Here is a 27,378-nt window from a genome sequence, read left to right as displayed (position 1 = left end):
ATCTAGGATGAAAGTTTTTTTTCAATATGACTTACATTACGAATCATACACTAAGAAGTAATGGATTAAAACAAATAAATGCAAGTTGATCTATGCCTATTATTTTATTTGTAATTAATATAATTCAATATAAAAAATACAAATACCAATATCAATGATTATGTCAATATTTTGTTAACTCTAAATAAAGTTATCGACTACATCACTAACCTCAGAACTTCTCAACTATCATTTTCAGTACGTGCTCGACCCTTGAAATTCACCCCTATCACGTTTACAACTAAATATCCGTTTACAAAATAATTTGGGGTTATTTTTAATCATCCCTAAGGTAAGTCTTGATCAACTACCCTTTTTGAACTTACGAAGCCCTGTGCTAATCCGATGGATGTTATCGTGTTGTTTTATTCAGGGCCGCCACAAGATTTGATATTTTATGGCTGGTTGGGGATAAGGGAGTTTAAAAAGGTAATCCAGAGGGTGCGGGAGGTGCGGGGGTTAACCCACCCCCAGAAAGGACGGAAAGGTGAGGTAAATTAAATTTAAACTCGGAAACACGCTGGTTAAGGAGCGGAGAACCAACATTATTGTTTCTATGAAGCAATTTGGGGTTGTTAAATGTTTAATTTCGTTTGTGAAGGAAATACAGGGACTGTATAAATGAAAATATGAATAGATGTGAGATGTTATTTGCAGGTTTGACCCGAATTGTGTGAGAATAAAGCAAATCTATACCAATAAAATTTAATGGTTTGTGAGAGTAGAGTGCTACAACAATAAAAGGAACTTTACTCTAAAATACCTAAATATTAGTGATGGGCAAAACTGTTATTTTTAGATAACAGTTAAAACTGTTATAGTTATTTATAAAAAAAAAACAGCTTAAAATAGCAGCTTAAAAATAACAGTTTTTTTTATTTTATTGCTAAATATCTGAAAGAGTACCGCCAAGCGTATTAACGCAGTTGCAAGTTGCAACAATGACGTGCTCGGTGGTAGTATTTCCAGGGTGTCAAAACATTTCTAAATATCGATGTTATCTAAAATACCTGTCTAAAAACGGTCGTTGTTTACAAATAAGCGCTGTTTACAAATAAGCGCTGTTTACAAATTGTGATATAAAAAAGCCAAAATGCCGTCACTCGTCTATACCTATACATTCCGATCTACATACGCCCTACCCCTCGATCCGCCTGAATTGCGTAGCAGTGTACAGGATGCATCTCACTCGACGGGCGAGAAGCTCTTAGTTATGATTTTACCATTTGCGGTCAAGATATAAGAAAATGTGTGGTATATTCTTTATAAGTAAACCAACTACACACTAGAGTTCGAATTAATTTTACACTTAAATTTGCAAAGAAGAATTTCTACTTAGGTATTAATAATAAACCTGAATATTGACACTTAATAACTATGTACTGAAACATACAGCGCCATAATATATCGACCTCCGCCCGTTATGCTCGTAACAGGTTGAAAAACAATGTATCTAAAACAACTGATAATGATGCAGCAGCGTTACTTTCCCACTCTAATTATCTCGACCGTCGCCTATTATGCTCGTAACAGGTTAAAAAACAACGTATCTAAAATGACTGCTTATTTTCTATACGTTATTCTCCAACCCGTTGCGAGCCTCCATCGACAATCGACCGATGCAGCAGCGTTCCTTTCCCACTCCGGTTATTTCGACCGCCAGGCGTTATGCCCGCAACTGTTTCAAAAAAGCTGCTTCTTTTATATCCTATTATTTTTAAGCTTGTAGTGTAACAACCCAAATTCGTCAACAAAGTTGAAGAGGTAATATTTTGGCCAACTATATAACAAGAAATTTAAATGAAAAAAGGGACCTACGCTACCTAAAGTTTCGCATGGATTACAATATTTATAACTAAGTAAGTACAGACCAACTATAGTAAGAATCTGACTTTGATTTCGGGACACATCTTTTATTTTTAATAATTTTTTTAAAGAATGAAAAAAATATTTTATTTATTTATATCTCTAATAGTATCAAAAAAATTTAATAATATCTGAAGGCTGTGTAAAGTGATTAATAAGGAAACCAAAAATGCAAAAATATTCACGGCGTTTAAAAAAGATCCCAATCTACCCACACTATTTTTGAGCCAAACTGTGGAAGGAAAAAATACATACCTACGTATTTTACCGTATACCCCAAAATTCCTAAATACTTTCTTATATAATGTAGGGATTCCCGATGGGCATTCTTGCAGGACTCTGTATATCATTCTGACCATTTTTTAACGTTTTACCTCTAAACATAAAAAAAAGTTAATTATGCAGAAGCTGTTTTTTTTCCTTGCTACCTTGACTTATATTTTTTCCTTTACCACTTTTTACATAATATTTCTCATCCCTTTCTTTTTTTATAAAAAAGTGTAAATGTTCCATCAGGATTTTTAATTTAATTTTACTTTATACTCGAACTAATTTTCAATTTTTCGCTGTATATTCCAGAAAATTTCTTGATCAAAGAGGAAAAATGAGATTTCTGTTGCAAAAACACGGATCAGATGAGTCTTTGAAGCTTGAAAAACAAACTCAAAATGTAGAAAAAATTAAATTAGAATAATGTGCTTCTGAACTTGACCACCAAGTAGATATATAAAATATATTCAAAGTATACATATCTAATAAAAATATTAATACAATATTAAAAAAAAAATCAACTATTTAATAAAAAAATTCTAATAATACATACCTAATGTTAACAGCAAAAATTAGACCAATACGATGTAGATATAGACTAAGCAGTTATAAACCCTAAACAAAATCATTGAAAGTCTTGATGCTCTTGACTATTATGTTATTAGAATTAATTTTTGATATACAGGGTGTTCCAGAAATAAGTGCAAGTATTTTAACTGGTAGTATAGTTCAACTCCAGAAACACGCCTATAAGGTTTTTTTCGCGAAAAAAAATTGAAAATTCAAAATTTCTTGGAATTTTTTTAGATTTTAGTTAAAAAACATAATTTTTTGATAATACGGCAACATAGGTATTAGATTAAATTTACAAGAAAGAAAATCCAGAATAGATCCAGTGGTTCTCAAAATTTTAGCAAAAAATCATTTTTTTTGGAAAATAACTCCGTTATTTTGGACTTATTTGAAAAACGATAAAGAGAAAATATGTTTCTTTTATCGAGATCTACCACCCCTTAAAATACTTGCCCTTATTTCTAGGACACCCTGTATATTATATTTTCTTCAAAAAAAGTCTTAATTTTTAATTATTCGAGTAATCAAGTGATTACATTTTGATTACTGGTTACTAATCGTTTTTCGACCACTAAGTAATCATTTCAAATATTTGTTACCTTGATTACTATGATTTCTTTGTACAGATTTTGGTACTGCTGTTAATTTTGTCAACTGCTGTCAACCCTTGTGTCTAATTTTACCTGCTTAAGGCTTATATTTTCAAAAATAGATTCTTCGTACTCACGTATAAATCACGTATAATGGATTTAATGTGTAAATCTAATACTTCTAGAACCGTTACAATTTTTTGTACAAATTGTTAGTTCACTTCAAAAATAAAAAAATAAAAATAAAAAAAAAAAAAAAAAAAAATTAAATAAAATAAAAACACAAACTCAAAGTTAGTTTATAATCATCTGCTGATGATGCTAACATGGTTAGCGAAACACGCGTCCAGTGTAAAAGTAAAAGTGTTTTGGTGTATTGTGGTGATTTAGTGTTTTTATTTTGCTGTGTAACACCAAAGGTTCCAACCCTCAACTGTAATAATAGTTCACTTGTACAAAATTTCAACCCTAATTTCACACTCTTAAGGGATGAATTTCAAAAAATCTTACTTTACGGTGACGAACGTAATTACTTTCGTCACCTAAGGGCACATTATTCTGTGTAAATTCTCATACTCTTAAAAAATATTTTTTTTAACATTCACCCTTCATTTCACACCCTTAAAATGCGAATTTTTAAAAATCGTCTCTTAGTCCTCAATTAAGTTACCTAAGCAAAATTTCATACTTCTAAAACCGATTTTAACAAATTTTTGAAATAACTTTCATCCCTCTAAGGAGGTGAATTTTGAAAAAAATTGCCCTAAGTACTCTCTTTTACCACTTAAGGAATCTCTATATTTTATTACACCCCTAGGATTAATTAAAAAAAATATATATACAAAAATTTACCACCAGTTTCACCCCTTTAGAAGATGAATTTTCGAAAATTGCTTCTGTTCAATTAGGCATCTGTGGAACATTTCATACTGCTAGGAGAGATTTAAGTTTTCCTGTATACAGCATTTAAATTCAAAATTCATCCCCTTAAGAGCGCTTGCACATACACCGGCAAAATCGGTGCCGGAGTCGGCGCCGGCTTTGCACCCGTTACGACAGTTGTATTTAATTCTATTGTATTTGCCGGTACCCGACTATTTTACCAGATCGAAGTACATGTGAAAGATCTAATTTATTTATATCGCAATCGACTTCAGGTCCAGCACCGGCACCGATTTTGCCGGCGTGTGTGTAAACGCCCTAAAGGTATCTACACTCACCTGCAAAAAAAACGGCCACTAAAAACTAGTCCCAATTTCAAAGTTGGATTTCTCGCGAACCATTCATTATATTTTAATATTTTTTTTATTATTTTAAATTAATTCCTGCTTAACGGATGCTACGTCAGAAATTTTTATTCCAAATTTATTTTGAGCATATACAGGGCACAACAATAAGACTAAGTTTTTTTGACCGAACTATGTAACACCTATGTAGGGTGCAGCAGCCGTAGTAGCTATTGCTAAATCAAATCAGATTGTAGCCTCATCTTTTGTGAGCATTTTGTTTTTTTAATCACGACATTATCTCTGTTTGTATTGGAAATATACTGCTTTAAAACAAAGCTTTTTAACTAAAACTTAGTCCATTGCTCAATATCCCAATTCACATGTAAACGCGCAAACTGAAGACGTGCTCGACGATGTCTTGGAAGTAGCTGGGGTCCTGTGGCAGGCCTCCTTGCAGACAAGCTGTTTTCTTTTAGTCTTCGTCGGATTGTTCTCTCACTGAGTTGAATTCTACGCACGGCTTGTAGCAGATGTTGATTCTGAAACGCTGTAATTCTACGATTTCGTAAAGTATTCAGGACAATAAAGCGGTCGTCAAATGCATTTGTTTTCCGTTTTCTTCCGGAACCCACTCGCCTGGTGAAATTTCCCGTTTCCATATACTGATTCCAAGCATCCTAGACTGTTGTTCCAGGTATACCCAGGATATCGGACACATAACGTTGACTTTGGCCGTCCTCAATTAAAGCCACAATTCGAGCAACATTCGCCACAGATAATGGCATTTTTTAATTTGACAAATATACATACACATATTGCAAATATTCATAAATCCGTTTTCACCTATGTCGCCTTGATCAGATATACATAAAACCATACATTGCCTGCGAAGCATTTTTCCGAGACGTTTGATTTAAAGCAGCATCTCCAATACAAATAGAGATAATGTCGTGATTAAAAAAACGAAATGCTCACAAAAGATGAGGCTACAAAGCGATTTGATTTAGCGAAAGCTACTACAGCTGCCACACCCTACAGGGTGTTACAAATTTCGGGCAAAAAAGTTCGTCTTATTGTTGTCCCCTGTATATGCTCAAAATAAATTCGGAATAAAAATGTCTGACGTAGCATCCGTAAAGAAGGAATTAATTTACAATTTATAAAAAAATCATCAAAATCTAATGAGTGGTTCGAGAGAAATCCAACTTTGAAATTGGGACTAGTTTTTAGTGGCCGGTTTTTTTTTTGCCGGTGAGTTTACTTATAGTATTGATAAGTAATCAAAGTAATCGTATGGTTTTAAATTACTTTTTCAACACCTCTAGTCACCGCTAAATAGATGCACGCCTTTTTTACGTCATAGCTATGATACATCTAGACACACCACAGAATATTTTAACATTCATTTCTGTAAAAAAAATATTAAGAAGTTAAAAAAGGCAGTTCTATACGAATAAAAATAGTTCTTATTGTGCTTTAATTTAAGGCTTAATTTATTTATTAATAATAAAAGGCGTTGGAAATTAAGTTTAAATAATAACTGCAAAGTATTCTAATTTAGTAATGGCATGAAAAAGCTACAAAAAGAAATTTCGTTCCCTTAAGGGCACTTTCGTGTAGGACATAATTAAAAAGAATTAAATAAAAAGTCTTTCTTCTAGTAGAGTGAAAGACTAGGAGCAAAAATAAACTACATTCTCTACGTGGTTGTAATTTGATGACAAAAAAGAAAGGATCGCTTTCAGGATGAGAATTTAGTAGAAAAGGAAATAAAGTTACAGCTTTAGCTGTAAATGTTTTAAGTACAATTAAAACTTTGATTTGACCTGCTTTAAAAAAGTTTATTTTCTTCATTGTATTAATTTGTATATTGTTTATATTATTATAATAATTCTCGTACATATGTCTAATATTGATCCTAACAATTTATAATAAAATTGTTGAATACGTGTTTCAATAGCAATAAACTGAAGTATGAGATCTTACAAAATTTTGGTTTTTAATACCTTAAGGCGTATTAAAGAAATAAGAAGATACGCAACCTTATGGCCGATTTCGTGGCACAAAACCTGTCCGAGATGTAGCTGGCGTTACCGTCAGCTTGTCTGAGAATTCCGAGATTTACTTTAGCTTTGTGCCGCTGCACGCTGATTTTTTTTACAACTCAGCGGATAAAGAATACTGTATTGTAGTTCTGCTTTCAGTCGACAGAGTGAGTGGTTGCCGGAAACAGTGTTGCCATTACTACTGATTAATCCGTAAATTTACGGATTTTGACTACAGTACGTTAATAATACAGATTTTCTATCATTGAACAATTTAATATAATATTACACTGATAAACAAAGAACGGCGTCAGAGTTGCCTTGGAAATGAAAATTGGTGTTATTTCATATTTGTAAAATGTTATGGTAAATGTCAATAATCGTCATTTCCAAGACACTTTTTTCAATCATACGATATTCTGTACCTATAAAAGAATTTTTATTTTTGTTGTTTATTCTATATACAGGGTTGCGCCTCTCATACGCCGCGGCGGCTCCAAGGAGAACGACAGTTTATATTGAAATGAAATTTTTTGAGTATATGTAGGTTAATTCAGAGCACTTTCTAAAAATATAGAGAGTTCTACAGGGTGTCCCCAAAAAAGTTACGTATTAAAGTTGTGTTCTTTGTAATGGAACACCCTATATATTAATTGAGATTCGAATTCTGGGAGAAAAATAAAGATAAGTTTTATAAGAGTAAGTATATGAGTATATGACTAAAATGTAAGGTTTTTGACATATTTAACATTTTCTAAAAATAAAGAACAATTTTCAAATTACAATAAAAGCTACCTAAATCGGAATTTATCCGGTATATCCTAATATGTAGTTAAATTAACTATTGTACTTTATAAGTTATACAGGGTGAGACGAAATTAATAGTGAACATCGGTCACCTTTAAAAGCATGTTACTCGTTTATTGTAAATGGAACACCCAGAATATTACTCCGATATTCAATGGATAATTCATGTCTCTTCAAAATACTATTAATGTTGCCTACCCCTCAAACCAAGATCTTCCTAGATATTTTCATTTACATGATTTGGTCCGAGTAGAACATTATTATTTGATAAAAACTAGGTGGCTGTGATATGTCTGACGTTACTTCAACATAGCTGTCTAATTAGTCCAACTTTAACAACTAGTTATAATTTTGTGTCAGTTAAAACAAAAAAATTTCTTAGAAATTTGCCGAAAATGCAAACTTATCCTATACCTTTATATCTAGTTTTAATTCTGTAATAATTAAAATATGTTTTAAACGTGTATCTTTTTATTACCGTTCAGTATTTTACTCTACAATCTTTTATTTTTGTTAAATTAATAAAAGGTATATCACAGCCACCCCCTAGATTTTTTCAAATAATAAAGATCTACTGACGCAAAATCATAAAAATTAAAATATCTAGGAAAATGTTTGTCTGCGGGGTAGGCAACCTTAATAATATTTTGACTACAACCTAACATCGGAATAATATACTGGGTGTTCCATTTAAAATAAAGGAGTAACTTGCCTTTAAAAGTGACTAATGTTCTATATTCTTCTTTTATATATTTTTTTCGTATCAAATTTCGATTTGGTTTAACATACAATGGTTACTATAATTAAATATCAGGCTATACAAAGTCAACTAAAATTTAGGTAGCTGTTATCGAAATTTAAAATTTACTCTTTATTTTCACAAAATGTGAAATATGTCAAAATCCTTAGATTTTAGGTATATGCTTCCTTAATAAAACTCACCTTTATTTTTTTCCTAGAATCCGAAAATCAATTAATATATTATAGGGCGCTCCATTAGAAAAAACACAACTTTGATGTGTAGCTTTTTTTGGGGACATCCTGTACAATTCTATATATTTTTATAAAATGTTTTCAGTTAACTTAGATATGCTGCCAAAATGTCATTTTGATATAAACTACCGTTCTCCTTGGAGCTTCCGCTGCGTATGAGAGGCGCCACCTTGTATTTAACACGAATACATTTTCAATACATAAATGCGGATTTTTCATCCAAAGATATTCTCGTCAAACATATTACAGATATTACACATTTTAATATGGCAATACTGTCGCTTTCAGATCCACATATTCTTCGATATGTTATCGCTGGAATAGAAAAGAAGTGTTTTATGCGTTGACCGCAGAACGATTGGTGTCTCCACCGTACAGCACTTGAGACGTAAGGGGAAATCAAATCAGACTTGTCACGAATTCGCCCATTGGGTTGCGTATCTTCCCAATTATTTCAATCAACGATTCTATATTTTTGATGGGATTACTATTGCTAGGCATACGAATAATTTACTTTAGGAACTACGTCATTTTTGAATAAAAAAAGAAGAGATGTTTCTTGTTTTTTTTTTCTGGAGTGTTTGCGTCAGAGACGTCCACCCTGAAGATGTCGGATCCTTATCTTTCGAAACGGGTTTTACTTTCGTCAAGATAACTGAAAGCTCGTGCGTGCGTGATACTTCTCTAAAATCCAGCACATTTCCCTTCAAATTAGATTCTTTATCCGCTTCTAAATCTCTCAATTTTCTTGAGGTGAGCCTACGTTTTACGAATACAAGTACAAAACTTAGATATAGATTAATTCTAGGGTTTGATTTCCGTGTGTCAACGATATAATTGGATTGATTTACGAAAAAAAAACAAGGAGAAATGATATGAAAACTTTTAAATTGCGTCCCATACAGCACGTCCAAATGAAATTACGTTTCTACGAGGGAGACACATGAGAAACAAAATATGTTAAAGTGAATCTAAGGGTTCATCTAGTTCTAACATATACATATGAGATACACGCAGGTTTATATTGATAGAATTGTGTGATACAGTGTTTACTAGTTGTATACCGTATGCACTCAAGATTCTAAAGAGTTTTTTGTAACGTAACAAATAATTATTAAAATGATGAAATCTGACGTCGGTATATGAGACATACAATGTATAAGTCATATGTATGTGTAATACTTCGTATCATAGTTGTGCCTATAGTACACACCTTGTAAAAAGGTGGCATATACACATAATATAAATATCTATATAGACACTTTGTAATAGTGTACTGTTGTGTCTACATTCTAGCATGAAATGAAGGTGTGCGCATGCGCGGATAGCCTCAGCGTAGATACACCGACCAAGTGTATCTTATGTGTCCTCATGGTGTCCTCTCTCCTTTCTCCTTTCTAGGAGTGGTATGTGTTAGCAGCCATTATTGTTTTATCATTCGGAAGCTCTATATAAATGTTCTGTTATGTGTAGTTTAAAAGAGATTTTAAGGTAAGCACAAGTTTTTAATTACCTTGTTACACCTTCCACACTAATACACTTATTATTAATATTATAGCAGCGACTCTTCCCTTACTCGATACCCAATTTACCAAATTTTGACTCCAATGAATGAAAACTCCAAATATTCTCGTATAATGATAAAGAGGTTAGCTCTGCAATATAATTTTTTTTAATTTGGAAATAATAAAAATATAAATGAACCAGAGATAGAAAAATTTAAACACTTCACAGAACTTCTTACACTGATATTCGTTAAGTTATTGATGGATCAATATACAGATATATGTTTAATATTCAATAATCAGTTTCATATAAAATTTAAGAGTAAGATTGTTAATCTGGAAATAAAATACAACAAAGTCCAACAGAGTGCTCGATGAATGAGTATGCTAACAAACTAACTGCTTGGAGGGAAAAGAGGAGAAAAAAATGACTAAACGAGGTCCACCAAATCCCAAATCGTGGCGATATACCAGTGTTTACCATTTTAGTATGTTGTTATACTAGGTACTTATATTTTTAATACATTTTGATACAAATTCTGTTCTTTTACAGTGTTTTCTTACTTCTGGTTTCTGCAGTGTAAATAATTATTATTATTGTGTTATTTGCGGGTTCCATGATATAAAGAAATATAATAATTTTATTTTTTAACCACTTAATCCATTTTATGGAAGAAAAATGGTACATTTAATACAAAACAAAAATGGAACGAATTTTAAGGCTACTTCTCTTGAACTTAAGATCGAGATACTTTTGGAAAATACAAAGTTTTGCCTTCCTAATTTTCGTTCTAAAAAGATATAATTGGTATCATTAAATAAATATTTCTTAAAAAGAACGAAAAGTTAGGCATCAAAACTTGTATTATTTCCTAAATTCGTTCATAAGAAGTAGTTTTATCTACCATAAGATGTATATACGAAGCAATATACATACGTATACACGCGGTACTCACAACTGCAATGTGTAAACAGAGTTTAAACGTAATACACAAGCACTGTGTATCCTACGGCACACTGTGTATCCCTTACTTTGTGTATACGTAAATGCTATACTGTGGCTACATTGTGAGGCGGACGTTTAACCTTTGTGCATACGTGTTGAACTACAATGTGTAAATGTAGCATATTTACATCGGGGGAATTGTGTCACCCTGTGTCTACATCTAATAATGTAAACACATCGTAAATGTGATTTGATGTGCTGTATGGGGTGGTATTTAACTAATGGCTAAAAATGGGATACTATATTTAACAAATTTACGACTTTTAATTAGTTAATAACAGTAGTTTTATCGAAATTAGTAAGACAGATAAGAGATTTTGTTTCCAAAATAGCCAGTTTTCATGCCCTTATGTTACTTCTATGCCACAAGTTTCAGGGCTCACAAAAAATACACACCCATCTCTTCAAAAAAGTCCTATGGGTATTTCGCCACTGTGAGAAAATCTACAAAATAAACTAAAAATGTGGGTCTTGTGCAGAACAGGTCCCCACGAAATCGTGGTTTTTTTAATTTTTAATGTGGATCCCATAGTTAATGGAATGGTTTAAAAGAAAAAAATTGTTGGATGAACCACTTTTTCTACGAAAAAAAATAATTGAAAATTCCAAATTTTCACTACATTTCAATGCGAAAACTCCCTATTATATCCTTCATAAAGACAGTAAAATACAAGGTTATGCACAGTGTTGCCATACTCACCCTGTGTAAAATCGACGAAAACGTTCTACTTTATATTCATTTTTTTTACATTTAGTACGCACTTTAAGAACACGAAAAATTAAAAATATAATAAACGAGGCAAAACAAAAACACTATAAAAATAAATTGACAATAAAATCATTACACAGTATTTAGCACAATTGTTTAAAAATATATTTTTCCCGGATTTGTTCAGTAAGATTCCGAAATGGATGTGATCTGCGTACTTCCAAACACTCCCCACCAACCTAACCTAACCAATGCATTAACACCCCCAAATAACCAGGCTAACCAATGCATTAACACCCTCCAAATAACCAGACTAACCAATGCATTACCACCCTCCAAATAACCAGAATATCTAACCTAACCTAACCTAACCAATGCATTAACACCCCCAAATAACCAGGCTAACCATGCATTAACACCCTCCAAATCACCAGGCTAACCAATGCATTAACACCCTCCAAATAATCAGGCTAACCAATGCATTACCACCCTCCAAATAACCAGCCTATCTAACCTAACCTAACCAATGCATTAACACCCCCAAATAACCAGGCTAACCAATGCATTAACACCCTCCAAATAACCATGCTAACCAATGCATTACCACCCTCCAAATAACCAGGCTAACCAATGCATTAACACCCCCAAATAACCAGGCTAACCAATGCATTAACACCCTCCAAATAACCAGGCTAACCAATGCATTACCACCCTCCAAATAACCAGGCTAACCATTGCATTAACACCCTCCAAATAACCAGGCTAACCAATGCATTACCACCTTCCAAATAACCAGGCTAACCTAATTGAGCCTAATGACAAAACTTCATTGATTACGCGTCGAAAAACAGTATATATTAAAAAAACTTATATTTTCGTAGAACCTGAAAAATCCGCAAATTTTATTTCAGAAATTGCTTTAAAATAATCCACACTAACGAATAAGCTACTAGACAGTTCAATTTTTGTTGCACTAAAGTGATAACTTACCGTTTTAAGTCCCTCCACAACAACTTTATTTCAGAAGAAAATCATATAAAGTAATTTTATTGACAACGTCGCAAATTCTATGCGAAGGCCATAGATGACATACCGATGATCGATTAACTGTCATCGAAAAAGTCATAAAATTGCTAGCTTGAGCTGATGTAAATAAATATATTTTCTTAATTTTTATGCTTACAAAGAAGATTCGTTACATTTTTGTGCTTAAATTAGATCATTCCACGTCTATATAAGGTAATAAAGTACTAATATGTGATGTTTTTACTGAATCCGTGTAGAAAATTTAACATATTTACTGTCCGTCGCTTGTACCTAAAATACGTTTTTTTGCCGCTTTTTAAAGATAAAACACATTCATCCAACAATTTTTATGCTTAAAAATATTCAGTTTAAGATAATCTTGCAAAAAAATCCCAAAAAAGTGTTAAATGCGTGGGGACCTATTGTGCACCAGAGCCTAAAAATGTTATTTTTGTAAACACTGCTGAGTTAATCCAACCGGAGACCAGCTAGTCAGCAGTGATTTACTAATAAATAGATTTGCCTAACGGACAAAAAAATGCTTTACTTTTCGGAAAGTATATCTCTTCCCGTCGTCGGAAGTAAAAAAACACAAAGAACAAACAAAAAACGATTTAAAACGTCTCTTTCAACAAATACGTCTATAAAAACCGTGGACGTTCTGTTAAAATGACGTATCAAGTTCAACTTAACAACTTCAAAATTAACAATTGCTACCTGACAAGGATACTTTATAAGGTAAAACCAAAACTAAAAAAGATCGGCAAAAAAAAGTTTTTTTAATTTCACTCAAAATGAGTTATTTGGGTCATATTTGATTATGAATTGCTATACATTACTAACCTCTACAGATGCCTGAGCAATACATTTATTTTTATTGTAATAAAAAAAAACTTTTTTTCGTTTTTCGTTTAGAGGCTATCCCTTCTACCACAATAATTTTTGCATTGTTAAAATCTACTCTGTGCCCTGGGTCCCATGAATGCTGACAAATCTTAGGTTTGAGAAAATCGCCCTTTCTTAAATAATCTTTATATTCTTTAATTCGAACATTTAAGGGTGTAGATGTTTGACCAATATAAAATTTATCACATTCACATGGTATTCATCACATGGTATTTTGCATATTACACTTTTTGTGTGTTGTCCAGTGTTCATTGGTTTAGTGTGGGTTAAAATGGATCTTAGAGTAATTTGTGTTTTGAAGGATGTTCGTATGTTATATTATTTATAACTTATGTTGCTTATTTTTGCCGAAACGCGTCGTATGTATGGACTTGGAAGTTGTATATATTGTGTATTGGTTATCAGTGTGTCTTCTGTCTTCTGCCTATGATTTGGTGTTGTATTTTGTTTAATATTTGTTAATAAAAGATGATGGATAGTGGTTTTTTATTAATATACTTTTGATGTGGTTTATATCTTTGTTTAGTGAATTATTGTCCGAACATATTGTTTTTGCCCTATCATATAAACTAAAATAACTTTTTTGAAGACTTTTTTGAACAGTCATCTCTTCAGACATGATTTAACAATATTACTGTCTAGTTAAGTCTTTGCCTACATCTAGTAGCGTTCTGGTGTAGGTAAAACACAGCCTATATTTTCATAATTTAGGCCCGTTTGTATAAACTTTGTTTAAAGGGTAAACAGTGATTAACTATAATAAAATATGTATAGTTAATCACTGTTTAGCCTTTAAACAAAGTTTATACAAATGGTGCAAGTGGGCATTAGTTGATGAATAATAATAGTTTAATAAGTTAAACTCGTATGGAAAATAAAATAAAAATTACCTTCTTGAGCTACCGTATGATCGAAAAAAAAAAATTGGCGTCAAAGACGACTGGGGAATGAAAATCGATGATAATTTTAGGGAAGTCAATCTCTATAGACATCATTTACTAAAATTTGACATTAAACGTATACCCAACATACAAATATTTTTTCAAAAAATTCTTCATTATCGAATATTAAACTCCACTATTTAAAAATTATTTTTACTCAATATAAAAATAAATTACAAACTTTTTCAGGGCAACTGGCAGTAATCACCGTCAAAAAATGTAGAAGAGAATGGCCCAAGTACGCCTATGGTAAATACGTCTCGCTAAAATTATCTATAGCGCCGTTTTCTTTATCGTATGGTATTTTTAAACGAGAAATAATATTGTAAATCTGTAATCTACAAAAAAAAAACTGCATTGTAGATGTATTATATTTCTTTATATTCCTCTGATACATGAGTCAGCCTTCTACAGTGTATATAAATTACAAAATAATTCTTGTTTGTACCATAAGTTATCTGTTTTCTCTATAATTCGGATAAAGAAGATGAATCCATAGGCAAATTCTTTTAATATTATAACCCAAGTATTTGTATCTTGTCTGAGGTTATCCGGAAAGTTTTGTTCCACTTTGCCAGAGCCTAAATATTACAAATTCTCATGGATTTTCTTTGATGTTCATCGGGAACGACTTTTCGGAAAGTTTCCAAGAGATTCTGGCAAATTTATGCGGATAGAACGTGTATTTCGAAGACGATATGGGAACTATAAATATTGACTCCCTATTTGCAGAGTATCGTATAGCAAACTATAGGGAATTACGATTTATCTAATAAAATATATAGACATGGCCTATATCCAATAAAATACCCCAATATTGTCTATTATAATTTTGACATATTTATTTTTAGGGTTCCGTACCTCAAAAGGAAAAAAGGGGGAACCCTTATAGGAGCACTTTGTTGTCTGTCTGTCTGTGTCAAGACTCTTTATCTCGGGAACGGGTGGGGGTATCGAGTTGAAATTAAAACCATATGCTTAGGTCTGCAGTCTCTTGAAGCTGTGAAAGAATCAAACTTCTAAGTTAACACAAACTTCTAATATTAAAAAATATACAGCCGTTTATACCGCAAAAAAACCTACATTTCGTCACTCTCAGGGGAATCAAAATTTATAGGGTATTTTCAGTTGACCTAGAATTATGCTGCAGTTTGATTTCGGAAAAGGTCAATATCGACTCTGAAATTCACCACAGGATTAGCAGCTCTTCAAGTGCATTTTGGAAATTAAAAGACAGGGTTTCCTACAATCATGACTTGAGCACAAAAACGAAACTTGCAGTGTACCGAGCAATAATAATATCCCCACCATATTATATGGATGCGAAACCTGGGTGCTGTACCGCCGACACAAGAACGCATTAAACAAGTTGCAACAGAGACACCTTAGACAACTTTTAAGAAGCAAATGGTTCCACCATGTCTCAAACGTATCGGTCCTTGAAAAACCAACTGCGAGAGCATTGAAATAATGATTACAAAAGCGCGCTTAAGATGGGCTGGTCACGTATGCAGAATGCAAGAAAACCGCATACCAAAACCTCTGCTCTACAGTGAGCTTGTAGACGGTAAGAGGAGGCCGAGTGGACAACTCAAAAGGTACAAGAATACCTTCCAGGAAAACTTAAAGGGGATTAGCGTGCAGATGCAAAATGTGGAAGGAAGAAGCGGGAGTGGGAAGAAGCGGCGCACAATCGAACGCAATGGAGAAGAATTGTAAACTCAGTTAACAGCGACAACCAAAAAGTAAAGAGGTAAAAAAATGTGAGGTTGTGCCGTACGGACGATGTCAGCTACAAAACTAACTAGAATAAGGGTTTTGTTGGGAGCTCTCTCAAGACAAACGTATTGGTTTGTAAATAGAACTAAACGCGATCAACTCAGTAAGTTGGTCAAAGAATGCCAAGAGGAGCTCAACAAATTAGGCAAAGAAAATAAAGTTCTCCTACTCTGGGTGCCTGCTCACCAACGGATAGAAGGCAGTGAAAAAGCAAATGATCTAGCTAGGAAAGGAGCGAACACTCCACTAACTGGACCAGAACCGTTCTGTTTTCCAAACGGAAACCAACTGAAAGCGGAACTGAAGAATCTGGAAGACTCCATCCGTAACTTGGAATGGGTGTCCTCCAACGGTCTAAGACACTCGAAAAAATTCCTCAGAACTTACGACCGAGAAAAATCAAAGGTTTTCCTTGATTTAAGTAAAAACAATCTTCGGATTGTCACGGGGTTTCTAACAGGACACTGTCTCCTCAACGAATACCTCAGTAGGCTGAAGCTGAGAAACAACGGCGAATGCAGATTCTGTGGGGAAAATGGGGAAACACCACAACACCTTATCACTGAGTGCGCCGAGACGACGACCATTCGTGCTATGAACTTTGGTACGGCTGATGTCGAGGATGAAGAGCTAGCCTCAGATACTGACTTTTGTTAATGTTAAAGCCCTGAGACTGTATGATGAGTTATAACCCGTTATAACTCAAGAAAGGGGAACACATAATAGATCTGTAAGGTCGCGGTGATTAACTCCCCTTCTAAACATTATACAACATTCTACATTCTACATGTATGTAGAACTATGCAATTTGGCAAGTAATACCCTCTTATACTATAAGTATAGGGAAAAATCTGAAAACTATACGTCTGTAATTAAACCACAAACAGGGTGTGTAAACCACAAACAGGCACGAAGGTGCAAGACACGAAGCGACTTGAACCGTGTCATATGGGATATCGTATGAAAGAGCTTTATTAGCACAACCCTAAACATATTTTTAATTATTTTTATAATGTATAGTTTTTGATTGATTATAAAGAATGAAAAAAAAACTGTTGCGTGTAACTAAAAATTGTACGGAACCCTCGGCCTCGGTAGGCGATTCGAACTCGAACTTATCGGTTTTTTATATTTTTTTTTATATCAAACACATATTATATATTTTTAAATTAACTTATTGTACAGTAGTATTAACTATTTAAAAATCTGTATTTATTTAATCCTATATTTTGTTACAAAAAAAGATTGGAATGTTAGACACAATATTTTTACAAATAAATTCAATTTTAAACGTTATATATTTTGACCAGTTTAATCAATTCCGAGATTTTTGTATTTTTTAACATGCAAATGTAGTTTTGCAGGACGTATTGTACCATTGATTTTTATTACGTAGATTTCCTACACATACATATGTATTTGTATAATCATATTATATTTTCCACCAATAAAAAATATTCCTGTTTGTATTCACAAATTCAATATGATCTTTGAGTTTTTTAATTGAATTTAAAAACACCAGATACAAAATATATACAGGGTTGTTCACCACATACGACACGGAGTATTGTGTGATTAGATTTTTGCAAATTGTAAGTTTTGGGTACGTTGAAGGACTATTAGAGCTACAATTTAAAAATATTTTTGCAAGTTACAGAGTGTCCCAAACAAAAAAAATCAAAGTTGTATTTTTTTAAATGGAACACCCTGTATATTATCATATTTTTACATTGTTTCATTGTTTCTACGATTTCTACGAAAGGTAAATTTGATTAAGGTTTACCGCATTTTAATCTTACCGTTTTTGAAATATTCAGGTTTTTGTCAAAATACAGTAATAATTTTAATGCTTCATTTCTCTAGGCGTATTTAAGTTTTTAAAACCAAATATTGGTACTGAAGTATTTCTATTTACTAAATTTTGTGTTGCAATAATAAAAATTATACTACCTTATACAGAGTGTCTAAAAATTTATTTTAAATAATTACCAAGTTTAAACGGCAATAACTTGTTTAATTTAAATGGAACACCCTATATATTTTATGAGAATCAGATGCACAATTTAATTGTCTATCAAATTGTATTATACCATTTTTTACCTATCTCTTCAAGTTTTTGTAGAAAACGAATTTTCTTGTAGTTTAGAGTTTATTTATCAATATACCCATGGAATATTGACATTTTAGATTATTTTTAAAGATGTAACAAATTTTTAAAAAGTATAGATACTAATATTGTCGATATAGTTCGTTTATTTCATTAAAAAAAAACCCTGTTTAAATATTTGTTAAAGAGGACCAATTATGTGATTCCAGTATTCAAACTACATTAATTGACTGTTTGCGTTGATTAATAATAATTGCTCCAAATACTAAAAAACTGAATTTTGTATATGTATTAGACAAAAAGTGGTAAAAAGTAACTTCTTAGAAATTTTATTTAATTTTTTGACGAATGCTTGCTTATAACAACAGAGACGTTCATTTTCGTAACTTATTATTATGTTGATTTCTGATTCAAATCCACACTGATTTAGAACAATTTATTAACTAACACAATTAAGTAGGTAATTAATTAATATTTCGGCCGAAATAATGGTAGTATATTTAATTAATGGTATACTCTTTTATAAAGATTTACATAGTATTTTTTGTATACAAATGGGCTTGTAAACTAGGCTTTAAAACAAATCTAGAATGTCAATATTCCATGGGTATACTGATAAATAAGGTCTAAACTATAAGAAAATTAATTTTCTACGAAAACTTGATGGGATAGGTAAAAAATGGTATAATACAATTTGATAGATAATTAAATTGTACATATGATTCTTCATATATAGGGTGTTCCATTTAAATTAAACAAGTAATTGCCGTTTAAAGTTAGTAATTATTTTAAATAAATTTTCAGACACTCTGTATGAGGTAGTATTATTTTTATTATTGCAACACAATAACTGATCAATAAAGAAACTTCAGTAAATATTTAGTGTTAAAAACTTTGACATCCTTGGAAAAATGAAGCCTTAAAATTTTTACTACAATTCCACAAAATTGAAAATATTTCAAAAACGGTTAAGGTTTAGGTGTGATAAACCTTAATCAAATTTACCTTTATTTTAATCGTAGAAACTAAAAATGTAATAATATACAAGGTGTTCCATTTAAAAAATACAACTTTGATATTTTTTATTTATTTGGGACACTATGTATCTTGTAAGAATATTTTTAAATTGTAGCTCTAATAGTCCTTCAACGAACCCAAAACTTACAATTTGTAAAAATCTAATCGTTTAGCTACAATACTCCGTGTCGTATGTGGTGAACAACCCTGTAAAATCTATAAAATAATGTGGATATTATAATAAATAATCTATAATAAAGTATTTCTAGAACATTTACACTAAAATATATAGTTGAAAGAGGACCTGTTAACTGTTTCAACAAAAGTTTTATAATAATTCTGCACGATCAAACTACCTAGAATATTTGTATAATATTTACTAGTACCTAAATATTACAATGTTTTGCTTAGCACTCTAAAATCTCTAAATTCCTGAAATCTCGCTAAGGTGCATTTCCTGGATGTACGAAACGCTAAAATTAGAAGATAAATAATAAATAATAACTCAGCACAGTAAAATATCTGTTCTAAGCTAAAGCAGTGTTTTAGAAACAATGTGTTATTTCTGTTTAGTATATAGTTTTATATTTTGTAATAAAAATATGCTTTATCATCTATATATTTTTAGAATCCCTTAACTTTTAAAAGTTGTTCGGCAAAAATAAACGTTAAAATATCCGGGAAGTGTACAGGGTGTGCTATTTTAGTTGAAATCATACTGTATCTCGGTTATTAGTAAAGATAGGAGGATGAGGTTTGCACAAACCTGTCCCACTTTTTGGTCAAACGAAAGATGCTGTAAACAAAATTTTCATAGCCCTCTTGGTTTCTGAGCTACAGGGTCTTTTCGAAAATTTTGCAATTTTGAACAGCCCCCGCATCTCCGTTATTGTGGATGATATCGAGATGGTGAAAACTGATTCTTGTAGAACTTTTTACGTAGAATACAGTGGAGTAACATAAATATTGCAGTAACTAGTGAAAATAAATATAGAGGGATTTATATTTTTGAGAAGCTTATGGCAAGCCAAATCATATAATTTATAAATATACAGGGTGTTCCGTTTAAGAAAACATAGCTTTAGTTCATATCTTCGAAAATATTATTTTCGAAAAATAACAGACTACACTGTTGTATTCTCCGTAAAAAGTTCTAGAACAAACATTTTTTTACCTTCTCGATACCTTCCGCAATAACAGTAATACGGGGGGTGTCCCAGATTGCAAAATTTTCAAAAAGACCCTATAGCTCAGAAACAAAGAGGGCTATAAAAAATTTGTTTACAGCATCTTTCGTTTGACAAAAAGTGGGAGACATTTGTGCAAACCGCATCTTTCTATCTTCACTAATAGTGGAGATACCGTATGACTTCAACCAAAATGGTACACCCTGTACAAGAAGCCGTACATATCTTCAGATACGAATTGAATACTAATTAATATCATGGATCTAATAATACTGATAGTCATTAATACCACTATTGTACTCAGAACCCCCTTGTTTAACAAAAATAAAGTTTAAAACACCAGGGATGTCCAGAATCCCCATGTATGACCAGGTGTCTATGAAATGTGTCATCAGGACTTCAGGAAGAAGTCTAGTATTATTTATATTTATACTAGCTGGGTACCTATTCTTGAGTTTCAGGGAGTAGAACCCCCGAGAGAAGTGGGCGTGGTAATCATGGTTACAGACTTAATATTCATAGATAAAAATGTTTCTTTGAATGTGTGTAAAAAATGTTTTATACAGGGTGGATAGAAATTTTAACATGCCATTTTTAAAATTAGTAAATGTGCATTTGTTTGAGAACCAAAATTAAGGTATAAAAGAGAACATTTATCTTCTCTTAATAAAAAATCAATAAAGTTTTCTTATGTATAAATTACGGTTATAGTGGAATATATGGCTTTGAATATGGATAAAAACTCCAAAAAGTATATATATTTTTTGAACAATTTTAAATTTAGTTATTAGTCGTTTTTGTTTGTACCCGCTGTATTAATGTCCTTAATTTGAAAATAATACGTCTCTGAATAAAGTTTCTGTATTGACTAAAGTGCAAGACAAGCAAAAAAGCCCTATTGTTGATCTTACGAGAGGCACAAAGACTTGGGACACCAACAAATCAACCTACATTTGCAATCGTTCGAAATTTTTCGTTTTAAAATAAAGTATATCTCTAGACGCGATGTACGTAAGCCGAAGTCGCTGACTATAGAATAAGTAAGCCGCTGACTGTCAAGATTTGCTGTAATTCTATTGGTTGTACAAACCGGCAACGCTGTTCCCCGATTCTACTCCTCTGTGCGTTCAGTACTTCAAGATTACAATTCGTTTTCAGGGAGGTCGAGTTAGGGAGCAATCCCCGGGAGCTCCCAAGGACCACTCCCTTCTCTCGCTTTCAAGAATAGGTACCCTGGTGTCAGCGACTTCGTCTATAAACGGCTATAGTTTGTGAGACACAATCGTCAATGACGTCTGCGCCCTCACGCGTTCGGGTCGCGCACTCAGCGATAAGCTACTTCTTCCCCCCACTGTAATGCATACGACAGCGATAAATATTGTCAAGGTGTATTACTGGTTGCATAACTGCATACTGCTAAAAAAAATCGCAACGTGCATTGAGGAACCTGGCGCATTCGCCAGAAAGTAAAGAAAATTATAGAATTCTTTAGAAAAATCTAGAAACAACCGCCAGGGGGTATATAAGGCCCGCGCTTTGACAGTTGGACAAGTTTGAAGTTTGAAGTCTGAAGATAGTCTGAAGTCTGAAGTTTGAAAATACCGCGAAATACCGTTAGAGTAATAGTAGTTGCATAAGTTGTGTTGTAAATAGTATAAGTTGTGTGTACAGAGTGAAACAAATAAATTCGTTAAGTATTTTATCGTGAGTTTAAATAGTGGACCCACGGAATCCGTAACAATATATAAGAACAGTTGACAGGCAGAGAGAGAAAATAAAAAGCGGCATACAGCGTTGCCGATTCGTACGAGAAATAAAATGATAGACGATATATAATAATGCTCATTTCTGTTAGAGAGTTGTTTAAGAATCTTTTTTTATCTTTTTTAATTAGATTATAAAATATCTAGCTGTAATCTAGATTATAAAAGTATCTATCTGTAGCAAAATGAGGAACTAATTGTGAAAAATAAGTTCCAACCCTAGATGCAACATTTTTCATAAACTAATAATTGTGCGGTTTGAAATTTTGAGGCAAAATCCGGCAATACCGCATAGAAGAAATGTATCAACCTAACTTTTATCTCTCCTTAATACATTTGATTTTTAATTTAGGCTGTCTACATCACTGTCTTACACGTTAAGATCCAGACCACGCAGTTTCTATGATTATATCGGTATAGATATGCATGAATTAATATGCAATTCTATGTTAATCTAAATGATATACAGGGTGCGTCTCAAAAGTGGCTCACTCCTATAACATTTTTAATTTTTCTGATAAAAAAAACGAGACTTGGTATGTTAGTATATGACATAAATTAGAATTTATTGACGTATTCAATTGTTTTTGGTCACTTCCTGTTTAACCAGAAATGACTACAACTTTTGATTTTTAATCCACACTCTTGGAATATGTTTACTTTATTCGATAGAAAATGACACTTTGAATAGAATATATGGTTTGTTATATCATATGTCAACTTTTGACATTTTCGTATATGGTTTATTTGAAAATATAACTTGCGAACTTAACGAAAATTTGACTCGAAATACCAACTGTGTGGTATCAAATTATTCGTAAAAAAATGCTTTTTCTAAATATGCTAATGAGCCATCGTTGTTCTGTTTGAAAAAAAATGAGATATGATTTAAAATACGATTTGGGCATCTTTTAACCGTCCAGGACAAGACACGAAAAACATTAGACGATTAACTATATTAAAACTATTTTTCCAAGGCTCCTTGATTACAAATTAGTGTTTTTAAGATAGCCATGGCACTCTAGATTGAAATTTAAAATAAGATTTTATTTTAAATGAAAATGTCAAAAGTTAACTTGTGATATGTCATTCTATTCAGAATGTCATTTTCTATCGAATAAAGTAAAAAATACCGAAAGTGCCATTTAAAAATCAAAAATCGTAGTAATTTCCGGTGAAAAAGTGAGCAAAAATAATTGTGACCAAAAAAAATGAATACGTCAATCAATCCTAATTTATGTCATATATTGGCATAAGAAATCTCGTTTTTCTTAATTGAAAAAATAAAAAAGTTATAGAGGTGAGCCACTTTTGAGACGCACCTGGTATACATTAAGTTCACTACTCTTAAAACGTTTGGTGCATTTAAACTATAGCGCTCAGAATACCTTGAAATCATGGAAGTTCGACGAAACATTTTCTTTTGTTTAACGCGCTAGCTTGGGGCCTGCATGTAAACCGGAAATATTGACAATGCTGTAAAATTAACAGCAGTTTCGGTTTAAAAAAGGGCGGAAAATTTGCGCCTCGCTACGGCAACATTACTACTCTACACTCGCTGCAAGGCAAATTCCATTTTGGAGTCAATTTGTCCAGTTGGATCTGGTTTAGTTGTGAAATATCCGAGAGATATTGAATTATTCCAGGGGCAAAAGGGAGTGGGTTGCGGCATTAGAACGAGTCCGAGTAAATTTTGCATGATAAGAGAAAATGATAAATTATTATACAGTCTCCTATTTTCAGGCTTCGTGAATAACGCCACGTAAAGGATAGAGATTTGGTTCCGTTGTTTAAACGATTCTGGTGCTATGTAATTATGGAAATTGTTCCTAATTATAGAGTTAAAGTAAATTAAGGTTATTAATATTTAATCAAGATTATAATGCAATTATACTGTTGTCGTATATGCACCTTGTGGTTTATTTTACATAGATTTTTTACGATAATGGTAAGGGGAGCGCAGTTCTCTGAAAATATGACCGATTTTATTCATACGAATTCCAGAGGCGCGAGGTTTTTTTCAAAAATATATACCGGGTGCGTCTCAAAAGTGGTTCACCCACTTAACTTTTTTATTTTTTCAGATAAAAAAAAGCGAGATTTGGTATGTTAGTATATGACATAAATTAGGATTGATTGACACATTCAATTGTTTTTGGTCACTTCCTGTTTCACCGGAAATGATTACAACTTTTAATTTTTAAATGGCACCCTTGCTATTTTTTTACTTTATTCGATAGAAAATAACACTCTGAATAGAATGACATATCATATGTCAATCTTTGACATTTTTGCATTTGATTTATTTGTAATTATAATTTGCGGTTTGTAACGAAAATTTGACTCGAAATACCGAATGTGTGGTATCAAATTATTCGTAAAAAAATTCTTTTTTCAAATATACTAATGAGCCACCCTCGTTCCATTTGAAAAAATTGAGATATGATTAAAAATACGATTTGAGCATTTTCTAACTGGCCAGGACAAGCCACTAAAAACATTAGACGATTAAATCTATTTTTCCAAGGCTCCTTGATTAAGAATTAGTGTTTTTAACATAGCCATGGCACTCTAGATTGAATTTTAAAATAAGATTTTTTATTAAGAGGGAATGTCAAAAGTTGACATATGATATAATATAATATATTGACATATGGCAGAATGTCATTTTATATCGAATAAAGTAAAAAATACCGAGGGCGCTATTTAAAAATCAAGAGTTGTAGTCATTTCTGATGAAACAGGCAGTGACCAAAAACAATTGAATACGTCAATCAATCCTAATTTATGTCATATACTAAGATACCAAAGCTCGTTTTCTTATTTTAAAAAAATAAAAAAGTTATAGGGGTGAGCCACTTTTGAGACGCATCCGGTATATCAGAAATTTCTGTAATATTTTGCACCAAACTTTATAATATTATTCAAGTGAAACTTTTAGGCGCGCTGGGAGTAAAAATTCAAAACCGAGCTATAGATATACACGAGCTAGCGAGACGAAAAGAGGTAACGACAGCCTACGGCTTAGAAGTTGTATCATAGATATAGAATATTATCTCATATGTCACGACGTGTATCTGTGAGCAGTCCAGGTGTTTATCAAAAATATTGATATTTCAATACAAATTTTGTGAAAGTGAATCAAATTATTTATTAATCTTAAAAAGAATTTCTTGGAACATTAGGTTCCGAAAACGCCGAAATTATGTTTTTTTTTAGTTTTTTGATCATAGAGCCAGTTATCATTTATAATAAGCAGATTGAAGGAAATAATTTTTAATTGTATAAATATACATCTAACAACAAGAAGAATTTCGAGCAATTTTGCTTTTGTATTGTTAAACTTGACAACATCGAATTTTTTTACTCGCATTCGTTTTGCTGCTTCATATCCGTTTGTCAGATAATTGAACTTAAATATCCGATCACTTAAAAAATATACTTTATTCAAAACGGCGCGAAATAAACTCAACATGTCAAATAAAAACGAAGTGAAATTGAAACAAAACAATCTCGAGGGAAAATGAGAAAAATAAAAGTTTCGTAAAAAGTAGTTCCTAACTTAAAAATTACTTTTCACGAAAGAAACTCAAAGCGTGATTTGGGAAAAGCAAGAATAACAAATGTTTCTCAGAAAATCTTTGATTTTTTAATTCAGTGGGAATATCTTGTAAAATTTCACAATTTTGTAATATATGATTACCCTTTTTTATAAAAAAAATATTGTTTAACTCAGAGACTTTTGTTATTGTAATAACTCGGTCTGTAAAACTTTTTAGCTTTTTTGTAACCACAAATAATTTCTGTCTAGCTAAACCCAATAACATACAATTGTTTTTAAAAATGAATTTCAAGCCAGCTCAATTTTTACTAGACCCAAGATTTTTAAGCTAGTTCATCCAATATTCTGTCGGCTTTATATTTCGTTATAGTTGGTTTAAAAACAAACTAAACTAACTAATTAATTCTGAACAGAACGTAAACCAAGATTTAATTTAAGTTTATATTTTAATGAGCTACTTAATATAGCATAATAAAATTACATTAAGTAAAGTAAATATGCTTTGGACTGTTGTAGTATAAAGTTTCCCTATTTTATAATGCTAAACGTTGTTAAAGAACGAATTTTTGAAGACTCCTATCTTTTATTTCTAGCTCTCTGTATTTGATAAAAAGCTTGTCAAATATAAATTCATGACTCTAGCCAGAACAAAAAGATCCGATTTAGTATACCGCATGCCGTAAGTAAATCTTGAACACACCAATTATTTTTGCAAAATATTTTGATATTGTCGCGACACGGGTTTATATCTGAGTTTCGATTAAAACAGCGTGTTTTAGGAACGTGTGTTTATTAATTACAAAAAATATTAAAATAAAATATTAAAAATATAAAATATATTAAATAAAATAATTAGTCAGCAAAGTTTGGAAATGTTAAGACTTGAGTATAAAAAAGGTAAGTACTTACAATAATCCGAACATTGCTGTCTACTCGTTCTAAGACTTTAAGTATCTGCCAGACTGTAAGACTCAGGACTAACTGTGTGACTCTAAGACTATTCAATACTTCCTGATCTTCTGTATCCTCTTTTTCTATCCCTCTTGTCATCGCTGATCATCGGCATTTAGGTAGTTGAACAGTTTAAGTATAATTATGTATGCTAGAATGAACTAAAACTAAATTAAATTTATAGGTAATTTTGAGCAATTTTGCTTTTGTATTGTTAAATTTGACATTATTTTTTTTTGCTCGCGTTACTTTTGCTGCTTCATATCAGTTCGTCATATAATTGAAATTAAATATCCGGTCACTTAAAAAATATACTTTATTCAAGACGGCGCGAAATAAACTCAACATGTCAAATAAAAACAAAGTGAAATTGGGACAAAACAATCTCCAGAGAAAAGGGGAAAAAGAAAAGTTTGGTAAAAAGTAGTTCCAAACTTAAAAACTACTTTTCACGAAAGAAACTCAAAGCGTGATTTGGGAAAAGCCAGAATAACAAATGCTTCTTAG

The 27,378-nt window shown here is 32.0% G+C and overlaps 1 protein-coding gene across 3 annotated transcripts in view; it reads left to right on the top strand.

The window, feature by feature from the left end:
- Positions 1-27,378, top strand: part of LOC115875802 — a 165,754-nt gene that overhangs the window by 120,910 nt on the left and 17,466 nt on the right. The gene's annotated exons all lie outside the window — the stretch shown is intronic.

The sequence above is a fragment of the Sitophilus oryzae genome, unplaced genomic scaffold (genome assembly GCF_002938485.1).
Source record: "Sitophilus oryzae breed Bouriz unplaced genomic scaffold, Soryzae_2.0 scaffold_1396_pilon_pilon, whole genome shotgun sequence".
Lineage (NCBI taxonomy): Eukaryota > Metazoa > Arthropoda > Insecta > Coleoptera > Curculionidae > Sitophilus > Sitophilus oryzae.
Note: the sequence above shows the minus strand (reverse complement) of the source record. Positions and strands in the feature narration are given on the sequence as shown.